Raw genomic sequence first — 12,819 nt, 5'->3', positions numbered from 1 at the left:
ACCTTTCACACTGGGCCAGCAGGCCTGCAAGGGACTGGCTTTCTGGCTTTTCTGCCTTTTGTCCACAGTCAAGTGGAGAGAGGGCAGAGAGTGAGGGCAGCATGAGCGGGGGTGGGTACAGCCCTGACAGCCATATAATCTGTAGTATTTGGAAAGCACAGCAGCAAGCAGGCAGCAGGGGAGACTCCTGCTTAAGATGACACGGAGGTCAGGGCGCATTTTTGAAGGCCTTTGAGGATTACTTCTGCGTAACCTTTAGTAACCTTCTTATGTAACAATGACCAGGGATTGGTGAGGTTTTGAAGGACAAGTTTGACTCTTTTGGTGTGTCAACAGTAGGTTGCTACAGGCGAGATGAAAACATAACAGAACTTCAGAAAGCGTTACATGCTCTAGAGGTTGTAACAAAACCTTCTATCACAGAAATAATAATTTCAAGCATTCCAAGCATTTTTATGGGCCACTTGTCATGTAATGTACATACATAAGGGCAGCTGGTGTTTTGTTGTAAAAAATGGAAAAAAGGAAGTATAAGAAAACATTAATTCAGGAAAGGCTTGTTAATACCACTATGCCCAGGCACCATGGTAACATAAACTCATTTGCTGCCGGTTAAACACTTTATTGATTTATTGATTTATTGATGCAAACCAAAAAAAAAGACCCAAGTTTTCCCACTTGTAAACAGGTTAGGTGATGTGAAATCCTAGATTAATTCCACATTTATTATCCCATAATATAGACAACATAAACAGATACAGACACAACTTTTACTGAAGGACATTTTTATTGTGCTCTTTTATTTGAGAAAGATTAAGCTTCATCTCATGCTATCACTGTGTTTGCTCCCTTGTCCATAGTGTTAGAAACCGGAAGAAAAAGTCTTGCTATTATGACTAACAGTAGTAGTATCACAGGAAGTACATCTGCTGATGCTTCTGGACACATCAGCAGTAATGTAATTCTAAGTATCAGCAGATTTACTTACAGACAGCATAATCTTTGTCAAAAAAAAATCTCCATTTAACCATTTACCACCATTATTTTCCACACAGGTTACTCGATTTAGAGGATTGTTACACACAGACCTACTTGTTAATAAGCTGATTAGTTGTACCAGGTGTGTCCGAGCAGGGAAAACTCCACAATATGCAGGGCAGAGGTTGTCCATGATCAGGATTTGGAGTCGTAATGAATATCATAATGAAATTATGATTATAGCTAGTGACCTTCACCACTGATTGGTGGGTCTGAGCAGGGCCTGAATGTGGGACTGAACTAGAAGTGCGAGGTTTATTTATTGTGAACCAGTTGCCAGAAATATGTATTGCTGTAATTTAGCAGGGCAAAGGATCACCTCGCTACTTCACACGCGCAGCCTCGGGTTCTACCAATCCAGGTTTGCCCAAACATGGTCAAAACTTGAAAGAGAGAGAGCAGGGACAACTGTCAGATCTCCCCACTTGCCCCGAATCTGTAGAGAAAGCTCAGCAAAATAAGAATTCCAGCTGAGGGGATTAATTATGGGAGAGATGGACCAGCTACCCTTTGGCTACAACATTAGGAAACAGCAATATTGGGACTGAATATTTTTGTGGCAGCTAATAATAGCATGGAATGTTACAGCCTGTTGCAGGTTTATCCCATCTCTTTCCCATGTTTTCCGGGTTGAATGTGAGTGTTCATGAAGAGGACGGGAGCTAGATGGATAGATAGAGAGATACAGAGAGAGACAGCAGAAGGGGAGGGGGGTGAGAGAGGCACAAGCAAGACTAAAGCCGAGGGAAAGCTCTACAACCCCCTGAATTATCTCTCTGCCCAAATATGTACCTATAAGAAACGCTTCACCAAATTATAGCTTCTGCCCCTCTAACCCCCTCTACAGATAAGGCAACAGGAGAATAAGGGAGCATATTTTCCAGATTCACTGAAATAGAACACTGCCTTATACAGAGGCAGGCAGGCAGGAGAGGGCAGCAGGGGTTAAATAATTCCCCAAACTGTACAGAGAGCAAGCTCGTAGAGCACCGATATGACGCACAATCACATGCTTGGCCAAAACACAGCTTGAATAAAGATTACATAATGCTCTCATAAAGGTGACAACCATAGGTAGCTGGGGATATTACTGTTTTGAGTTAGTCCATCAGATTTTGTATCTCAAGGGGTAAAACTTGCCTTTTCGGCATAATTAGTCAAGGTCTTTTGAAGTGAACTATTTAAAAGGGAGCGGCAATTAATATGATGTATAGCCACACAAGTCCATGAAAGCCGTTTACAGGGGAATGAGAACGAGCAGTTATTTTTCCAATACATGCAGTTGTTTCAAAAGCCTTAAAGCCAAAGAAAATTCATCAGCATTGAGCTGTGATCCGTACCATTTGACTGCCTCCTCCTACCTCGCTTTTATCTTACTAGAGGGAGAAAACCTTTCTTGACAAACAAACACCACACAGATGTTGCTCCGCTTTGACACCATACATCTCCATGGCAACACTATTCCAGGGGACCGCCGGGCCGTAATGGCCACTGCTCTGCTACGCTGAGGCAGGATGACTTACTGTGCAGGTCTCCTGATAGCACTTTAGACTCCAAATGGGATCCCAGTGTATATAGAGGCCTATTCACTCGAGAGTCTTTTCCCCCCAGAAGAAAAAACATATCAAAACAATGCACATCTCACAGGAGCTACAATTATCCAACTGATCAGTATCTGGGTAAAATACAGTATCTCTGATGCCCAGTAAACACATGCAGGAAGAGTTTCATGACTACATGCAAATATACTTGTACGACAAACGTATAACATTAATATTAACTTCAGCATGTTGGCACATCATGCACCCAATCATCATCACTAACCATAAAGCACCTTTGCATATCTCTGTGAATAAATGCTTGTTCTTTGCTAAGTAAACTCTTTAATATCAGTAGGTAATCCTAGGTATTCCATACACTTTCTTTACACATAAGGTTTATATGATGCCCATAAAGCATTATGTATACCATTCATTGTTTATGTATACAGATATTGTGCACTTTTTATTGCTTGTCAGAAAAAACATGTTCAGAAATGACAAGGAAATGTTCATAAACAATATATCTATAATCATCTGTTCAATAGATATAATATTATATCTGTTTCAGTCATAAAATCACATATGCACTACCGTTCAAATGTTTGGAACCATGTATTATATTAAAATTCCTATTATTTTATTTAATAACAACAAACAGCATAGATTGAAATATTAATGAATATTACTCTTTTTATATTAAGGAAAACAGTGATTCCAACAGCAGTGTAACTGTTTGATCCACTAGATCAAGCCAAAAATTCTACAGCTGAAGGACAGCCATATTCACAGTTGTGGAAAAATAATATACTGACTACAGACTATACTGACCAGACAGCATTATTTTAAAACTTTTTTTTAGTCACTTATTTTCTTCACTCGCTAGCTTCCACAACCACCACGTTAAATAACCTGAAGCTAAATACTCAAACTGGTTCTGGGCCTGTGGCAACGTGTTGTAAATACAAAGCTGTCTTTCACTTACATGATGGTAATAACTGTGACGTAATTTATTGTATTCATGCGGAAAATACTGTACACATTTAAATTTTAAAAAGTCAACACACTTTTTCAATTAACAGTATTCTGTCTATTTTTCTTGTAGTTTAACTTTAATGTTCTACATGCTACATTAGCGTCAGTACTGTGATTCTGCAAAACACTGGACAGTATCTACAGAAAAGCTGAGTCTGGATGTACAGTGGGGCAAAAAAGTATTTAGTCAGCCACTGATTGTGCAAGTTTTCCTACTTAGAAAGATGAGAGAGGTCTGTAATTTTCATCATAGGTCCACTTCAACTATGAGATACAATATGAGAAAAAAAATCCAGGAAATCACATTGTAGGATTTGTAAAGAATTTATTTGTAAATTATGGTGGAAAATAAGTATTTGTTCAATAACAAAAGTTCAACTCAATACTCTGTAACATAACCTTTGTTGGCAATGACTGAGGTCAAACGTTTCCTGTAAGTCTTCACCAGGTTTGCACACACCTCGTATTTTGGCCCATTCCTCCTGCAGATCTCCTCTAGAGCAGTGATGTTTTGGGGCTGTCGATGGGCAACACGGACTTTCAATTCCCTCCACAAAATTTCTATGGGGTTGAGGTCTGGAGACTGGCTAGGCTACTCCAGGACCTTGAAATGCTTCGTTGCTCGAGCGGTGTGTTTGGGATCATTGTCATGCTGGAAGACCCAGACACAATCTTCAATGCTCTCACTGATGCAAGGAGGTTTTGGCTTAAAATCTCATGATACATGGCTCTGTTCATTCTTCCCTTAAAACGGATCAGTCGTCCTGTCCCCTTTGCAAGAAAAACAGCTCCAAAGCATGATGTTTCCACCTCCATGCTTCACAGCAGGTATGGTGTTCTTAGGATGAAACTCAGCATTCTTTTTCCTCCAAACACGACGAGTTGAGTTTTTACCAAAAAGTTCTATTTTGATTTCATCTGACCACATGATATTCTCCCAATCCTCTTCTGGATCATCCATATGCTCTCTGGCAAACTTCAGACGGGCCTGGACATGTACTGGCTTAAGCAGGGGGACACGCCTGGCACTGCAGAATTTGAGTTCCTCTCGGCATAGTGTGTTACTGAGGGTAGCCTTTGTTACTTTGGTCCCAGCTCTCTGCAGGTCATTCATTAGGTCCCTCTGTGTAGTTCTGGGATTTTTGTTCACCGTTCTCATGATCATTTTGACCCCACGGGATGAGATCTTGCGTGGGCCCCAGATTGAGGGAGATTATCAATGGTCTTGTATGGCTTCCATTTTCTTACAATTCCCCCACAGTTGATTTATTCACACCAACCTGCTTTCCTATTGTAGATTCACTCTTCCCAGCCTGGTGCAGGTCTACAATTTTCTTCGTGGTGTCCTTTGACAGCTCTTTGGTCTTGGACATGGTTGAGTTTGGAGTCTGACTGTTTGAGGCTGTGGACAGGTGTCTTTTATAAGATAACGAGGTCAAACAGGTGCCATTAATACAGGTAACGAGTGGAGGACAGGAGAGCTTCTTAAAGAAGAAGGAACAGGTCTGTGAGAGCCAGAAATCTTGCTTGTTTGTGGGTGACCAAATAATTATTTTCCACCATAATTTTACATATAAATTCTTTAAAAATCCTACAATGTGATTTCCTGGATTTTTTTTCTCATATTGTCTCTCATAGTTGAAGTGTACCTATGATGAAAATTACAGACCTCTCTCATCTTTCTAAGTAGGAGAACGTGCATAATCAGTGGCTGACTAAATACTTTACCCCACTGTAAGGTAACAAATCACTCAGTGGACAGATACCAGCAACGTTGGACAAGTAATTTACGCTCACAATCGCAGACACTTCCTCCTAAAATCCCATAGTGTAGGTGTAAGACTGTCAGTGATTGTGGACCCAATGCTCTATTAATTTAAATACTTACCAGACAGATGTTAGAGTTGCGTCAGGGACGGCTAGACAGCTGAGGACAGCAGTTGGATGACGTTCTACAAACAAACACAGAAAGAAATAACGTTAGGAAGGAATTATTATCTAGATGAAAAAAAATCAGCGACAGGGCTTTTATGGGTCTTTGGAAAAGAACAAAAAAAAAAAAAAAAAAAGAATAATAACATTAATAGTTACATTTTATTTTGATGGTCCGCTGACCACTTACAAATCAAAACAAAAATAACGTATAAATTTAAGCACGTCATCACTTTCGACAAAGCCTTGTATCTCCATAATGGTAACTCTACAGGACAATAAATTTTTTTATGTATTTTTTATTTATAGTAAAAAGTAAAAAAAAAAAAAAAAAGAAAAGATTTTTTTGCAAAAATTGTTTTTGAATCTTGGTACATTCATCACAACATTTTCACATACTGTAAACTTAAGATGGCATTTTCCAATTATGGGAAAATGAACAGCAAAAAAGGGGAAAATGGACCACTGATAGACTTTATCTCATGCACAATACAATTGCAATTAATGTTAACTTTTTTTTTTCTTTTTTTTTTTACATTTTTAAGACAAGATGCTTTATGGATGCTCACCTTGTACTTAACATATTGTCAATTAAATGTCTTAAATTGGGCTTAACATCTTCAAGAGCTTTGCATCTAACACTAACTGTAAACCCTAGTCTCAACCACAGACACTCTGATATGTACAGCATGTTAAGCGGGCCACAGCTGTCAGGATTTTATTAGCTGCATTCTGACTGTATAGGTACTTTGGTGCACTGCTATTGACCTGTCTGATGCAAACAGGTGCCCAAACTAGTCTTTCAAATCAAGATATAGTAGCTGGACTTTAAAAATGTACTGAAGTTTACAGCATAATATCTTTATAAGTTTTCTTCTAAGAATTTATAGTTAGTAAATGAGATATATTTGTATGCAAAACACTGCTGGTCAAACTGAGTTTCTAACTGAAGACAAATTTACACATCCACTACAGAGACCATGTTTTTAATGGTTTTAGTACATAATATCTATTTATTTCAGAACTGTAACATATTTAAACATTTGCATATGACAGCATGCTCACATGCTCAATAAATACTACTTCATGGGTGTTTCTGTTCTGGCCAACTGTCACCTACCCCTACACAACACAAAAAACAAGCCTAAATCTCTGGATTATCAAGTTTCGGTACATAGTTTGTAAAAATATGAGATTTTATAGATACAAATACTCTTTTTGCAGAAACAAAAGAGAATGCTGTAAATAGCAGCACCCATCCAATAAGAGGCATTCTGGCATGTCACTCATATGCACAGCTTTATGACTGCACTGCAAGGAACTGATTCACTGAATTTATATCATCATCTTTCAACATATCCTTTGATTTTCTTGATTTTGGTAATAATTGTGTAGATGTAATTCATTCACATGCTAATGATGTACACATTTCAATCACATGAATTAAAGGCATCATTGTATCCAGTTTCCACATTTCAGAAACGTGTAGCAGTTTCTGACACTCATTACTACAGTAAAAACAGGAATGTGAAACTAAAAAACAGCCGAGTCAATGGAACACTCAGTCTCAACAACTTGCTCTTCACCTCTTATACCCCTCTACTTTATGGCCAACAGAAGAGACAGGCAGAGCTGCAGAAACTTCAACATATCAAGCTGTTTCATACAGTGAAGTAGTCCTCTGAAAGCTCTCCAAATACCTGAGCTTCGGGCCATAAAAGGTAAGAGTCATTACTACATGATGTAGGCATGATGGGGGCCATTCATATTCTTTAGTGACATCAATTTGTGTCGGTCTGGAAGAAAAGACCTTGATTTTTTGTTGTTGTTGTTGAGAATCTGAAGTGAATGCATCACCTACAATGATTTATGTTATAAATACACACATTCTAAATATCCCAAGCAGTAATCAGCCACAACCAGCTTTCCAATTTGTCACTGCAATCAAATAGGAAAACTGATCTCCTGTTCAAAACCCATTTCTCCTTGCAGCAGGTAAATCCTTGTAATGAGAGGTGTATTTTTAGAAGCAAACGCTGTGATGTCAGGTAACGTCAAGTGTGGCTACAAATATTCTCTTGATTAGATCAGCCGATAAAATGGCTATAATCCCAAAACCCGTGGAGAATCTCAATTGTTTACAGCATCGGCAGGCTCTGTTACGGAAAAATACAACACCTTTAACTCCTCAGACTGCTGCACTGGCATTTTAGTTATCAGAAGCAGCACTGTATGTTTCTCTGATAGAGCTCGGGTATTACCACAGCTATAAAAACGACTGCTGTGAAAAGAGGTATTGCATACAAATATCAAATGCCACCCTTTAAAATAGTGTGGGATGCAGGAATCAGCAGGAACAAAGCAGCTTTAAGATGCTGTAATTACAGAAGGAGTGGTGGGAGTAATTAGAGAGTGAATGGCGTTTCCTGAACACAGCAGAGGTGTTGACATAGCACAGACAGCCTGCCTTCATATTCCTCACAGCTGCTTCACATGGCTTCTGGTGAGATTACAGAGAGGGCCTCATATAACTCCTTTCTCTGTTCACTAGTGGAGGGGGCTGACATGCATTGCTGAAAAGTTGCGAAACCTGTGATGCAGATGCCTTGACTTCCACTCATGTAATTCACCTCTGGAGTCTGAGAGTAATTAGCATCTGACCTTCACACTGTGTCATCAAAGTGGACAAGGTGTATTTGAGGGGTGAACAGCATGCATCCTCCTCCACAAGGGCTCAAGTATGTACAGTAACTTTAATATGTTTGAAATCATTTGTTGCATTAATAATTGCAAATTCAATAATGATTAGTAGTAGAATTAACTACTATAAAGCAATACACCAGCAGTATTTCAAGACATTTTATTCAAAATATCACAATTTTTGAGTCTGTCTATTTACATTAATTTCTTTTTAAGTTCTCTGTCTCAAGACTTTATCCATTGTTTGAATACAAAGCATTCTGGAAGTTCATTTTAACATTTATTTTATATGTAACGGCTTTCACATTCATTATGGAATCATCTACAGCTGTGTTCATCACTGTGGACACATACAATTTCGTAATTTTCTACAGCTTCTTATAGATTAGTTGGAACCAATGAAGTTGCAGAGTACTAGCATCACAAACGAATAATTTTATGTGCAATACTGTGTAAAAATCAGAGACCCCCCTTTTCTTATGTGATTTTCAGCCAAAATGGCCATTAAGTACAAATTACAGCTATCATTCTTTTCATGGGACTTGCTGTGAGTTTCTCAAAGTTCAGTAGCAGAAGTTATTCACATTTTCTGTTGGCTATAGTATTTCCAAACACATTCATTTACAACCATGGTTAGTTCATGGTTCTGTGAATACCAGTAATTTTTTTGTTTAATGTGCAAATGTTTATCTTCAATGTCAGTTATTTCAGTAATGGCTTCTTGACAGCTACACATCTGTCAGACACTGTAAGACTTGTATGGAAGGACAGACAGAAATGGCTGTGGATTTTTTGAGATCTGAAGGAAGAGTGGAGCTTCATTTTCTCCTTTTCCTCAAAGATGAAAGCTTGAAGTAATGTTCTCCTGTTAGTGACAGTTTTTTCAGGTTTGCATAGTTTTGGAGTTCCAATGTCTCTGTAACTATCTCTCAATTTCTCTATAATTATTTTTTGAATACAGTTTTGGAAATTCAGTTTTTTTCCACTTATTCCCCTTGACTTTCCCTTTCCTTATGCAGTGCAGTAACTTATATCTTATCTTCTCAGAAATACCTACTAAAAAATAATTTATTATACCTTGAGTGGAAATTAAATCATTTAATGGTGCTCTCTAACTTTTGCTCAGTAAATTATGAATCTCAAAACTTTGCAATGACAAGAATACAAGCTCTCTAACACACAGTGTCCTTGAGAGCAGTGCCTCAAGGCTAAACTTTAGCATTAGCTATAAAACAGTTGCTGGGTTAGCCTAATTGGCCATGGCAGACAGCCTTAACCATGCTAAATAAAACAGTTCTGAATAAGAGCAACATGCCCTTTGGTCAGATAAATGGAGAGTTTTTTTTTACTTTGATTATTTTTTCTCAGAAGCAGATATAAATTGTTAACTTGTAAAAATGAAAAAATGTAGGCTCAATGATTACATTTAGAAACGCCAGGGAGATCCTCTTGGCAGACCTCTACAAACATTTAAAATGTAAGATTAGATAAAAATAACAGACTTCAACCAATTGCAGACGATGCTAATTAATAATAAAAAACCCTCTGTCCATCAGCCTGTTGTAAAAATATCATGGGGACTAATGCTACACAGTTTATCAGAGAACAAATGATTGCAAGAGCAAGTGAAAGCATAGCAGAGATAGATGGATAGATGGATAGATGGACAGACAGACAGACAGACAGACACTTTATTGGAAGGAAAATTTATCAGCTCTTGCAGTGGGCCCAATTGTACCTCAAGGGGATGGGGGGTCTGCGGAGACCTCAAGAAGCTGGCATCACATTCAACCTTCTCCAGCCTCACCACATCAGACCTCCACCTCCCCTCCCACTGCCTAATTAGCAAATTCCATTAGCCAGGTGGGTGCTGGGTGCCCAGGGCCTGTTTCATAGGCACCTGTGCCTGCCAGGTGCTCACACACACCACTGCCTGCTTAAATGTGACAGAGCTCCATCAGGACCACCATCAATTACTCTACATGTGTGTATGGAAGGTGGGGATCTGGCACTCTTTGAATTGGTCTGGAGGAAGAATTATGATGAGCTGTAAGTGAAGAACTGTCTAATGTAGAGCAATCATGTGTCTAATCAACTGCTCAGTCACAAATCTCAGTTTCTGCAAAAAACATTCCAATAACAACTGTAATAGAACAGGCAAAAACCTTCATGTCACAATAATTATCACACTGACGGCTGTAACAGAATCCTCTTGTTGAGGTAACCATGTGGAAAATAGCGTAAATGGTTAAAAAGCTTTTTAAGGGGGTGTATGTTTTTCCTTTGCTTCACCTTTTATCTGACAACAGTGAAGCTACAGCTCATACGCTCTTTCTGTGTTTGCTCCTGCATCTGCTTCAGAGTTAAGAAGTGTCCAAAAATAACCAGAGGAAAAAGTGTCACTATTATTATTATCTTTGTAAGTACATCTGCTAATGCTTCCAGGAACATCACTGATGGTTTGTCAAGAAGCATTAGCAGATGTACTTACAGTTATACTTTTACTACCACCACTACAATATAATAGAAACAAAGATTCATCTTCCAGTAATTTTTAGACGACTCTTAACTCTGAAGAAAGAAATGACACATCAACTTTACCTTCCTTTGCTGTGGTTTCTGTTACCACTTATGTTTAGTCTGATAATGTAAGAGGTGAGATATGAAATTGTTTATCCAAAGTATATTGTATTGAACACAGAGGCCTTTTTGCATAGGTATGATACTGGCCTAAAGCTAGAGTGTGTTCAACCAGTGCAGCTTCAACAAGCTCATTTATTCTTGACAAAACTTACGTTTGAAAGTTCAATTATGTGAGAATTTCAGCGTTTTACTATGATTTGCATTAAATAAGGCAGCAAATAATTACAAAATAAATCAATAAAATGAATCAGCAAAACAAAAAATTTTTTTACCTAAGGTAAATAAGGATTGGGTAAGTGATTGTGGTAAAACAGTTAACCGTATATGGGCACAGGCCTGTTTTTGGGAAACTTAACTTCAAAACATCACACATTGAATTTACTTGAATTGAATGAATACATCGACTCAATTATTTCCAAAGCTAAAAATGTGCTGTTGTAATAAATACTATCCAGATATCCCTTCTAATCAGTGAATTCACCTACTTCAAAGTGCACCTGCTTCTGACTCTGCATTCAACTGCACACTCAGAACATGTTTAATCTCCACAGACAAAACACTGCCAATAGAAATGAGTACTGACATACAAACTACAGGACATCTAGTGTATTTTGTTAATGTGGAAAAGATGTACATATTTCAATCAAGTGATTTCACCACATCACTTTTTTCACTGTGCTCTCATGAAGCCCAAAATTATTCAAAGGCTTGATGACCGGCACATCTCTGATTGGTTCTGCAGAGACTCTCTTTCCATGCCTCTTAACCAATCAAGCTGATAGAGCTGAGTAAGAGCCAATTAGCAAGTACTTTGTGCAGATGCTATGGCAACCGTTTTTGCGGAAGTTGTAGGCTTAATTTGATGTCCCTTGGGCTGAGGAGAATACAGCTTGCTGAGGCTTGTATCTCTGCATGTCTGTGTAGTGAATTTTGATTAAATGTTTTAAAGCTTAACCTTTAGATGTCACAGTCATCATGTATGCTAACAAAAGCATAATATAATTTTATATTCACAAAATTACATTCATAACATTTAAACAGAGAGCAAAATGAAAGTAATGAAATGTAGATATTTCAGAGCAGTAGCCCAGCATCGCCTAAATGTCCTGCTATTCTGGAGTACAAATACATCATCAAATACCGGTTTCAAGTATCGTGAAGCAATAAAGGAAGAAACATTAGGAATTAAGCAGAAATATGTACATAAAAGAAAGCAGACAACACATTTTGAGACAAATCACAGGTCTTTAAAAGACAATAAAATATCTAAAAGGTTTAGAGGGCAGTGGTGAGTTTATTAGCTTGTTTATTGGAGTTCGAGATGTGTCTGACATCAGTTTTTTTTTTTAACAAACATCTAATAATAAGAGTCTAATGGACTCTAAATAACTCCAGACTTCTTCAGACGTCTTTCTTCTAGGACTGTGTCATTTCACAGTCTGAGAAGCTTCATCTAAAATATAGGTTGAATGTGAATAATGGATTCTGGGGTAAGAGTGTGAGGAAGCCTTCACAAACTGTTCTCTCTTTGCCTATGTGACTGTTTATTCTAACCACACACAAAATCCTCATAATGCCATGTTAATTCTAGCAAAATTTTTATACTGAAATGTTGAAACATTGGAAATGTTCTAGCCAAATCAAGTCATACCATTCCCACTCTAAGTAATAGAAAGAATAAATGGTTTTAGATAGGGTTTTTAGATTTGTAGATTTGTTTGTAGATTTGAATGCTTGCTGTTTAAATACTTAACCAAACAGTGTTTGATAAATGTGTATAAAAATTAAACTCCACGCACACAAGGTTAAGTTTAAAAAGCCAGCAATTTGTCTAGGCAGTAGTGATACTGACATGGGTTTAGGCAAAGTTTATGAAAGTTTCTTTTTTCACAAATGGCTGTTTGACAGGTAGGCCTTCTCTTCACACTGTAAC

At 37.9% G+C, this 12,819-nt stretch overlaps 1 protein-coding gene across 3 annotated transcripts in view; it reads right to left on the bottom strand.

Moving 5' to 3' along the window:
* The window catches only part of LOC108411796 (1-phosphatidylinositol 4,5-bisphosphate phosphodiesterase beta-4), a 90,290-nt gene that overhangs the window by 69,064 nt on the left and 8,407 nt on the right, over positions 1-12,819 (bottom strand). For all 3 annotated transcript variants that reach the window (XM_017683544.2, XM_037537910.1, XM_017683554.2), the window contains one exon: positions 5,500-5,563. The gene's annotated coding sequence lies outside the window, so the exon portion shown is untranslated. The remainder of the gene's footprint in view (positions 1-5,499; positions 5,564-12,819) is intronic.

This window comes from Pygocentrus nattereri, chromosome 4, assembly GCF_015220715.1.
Source record: "Pygocentrus nattereri isolate fPygNat1 chromosome 4, fPygNat1.pri, whole genome shotgun sequence".
In the NCBI taxonomy this organism is placed as follows: Eukaryota; Metazoa; Chordata; class Actinopteri; order Characiformes; family Serrasalmidae; genus Pygocentrus; species Pygocentrus nattereri.
The sequence above is the reverse complement of the archived record's forward strand: the minus strand, read 5'-3'. Positions and strand labels throughout refer to the sequence as shown.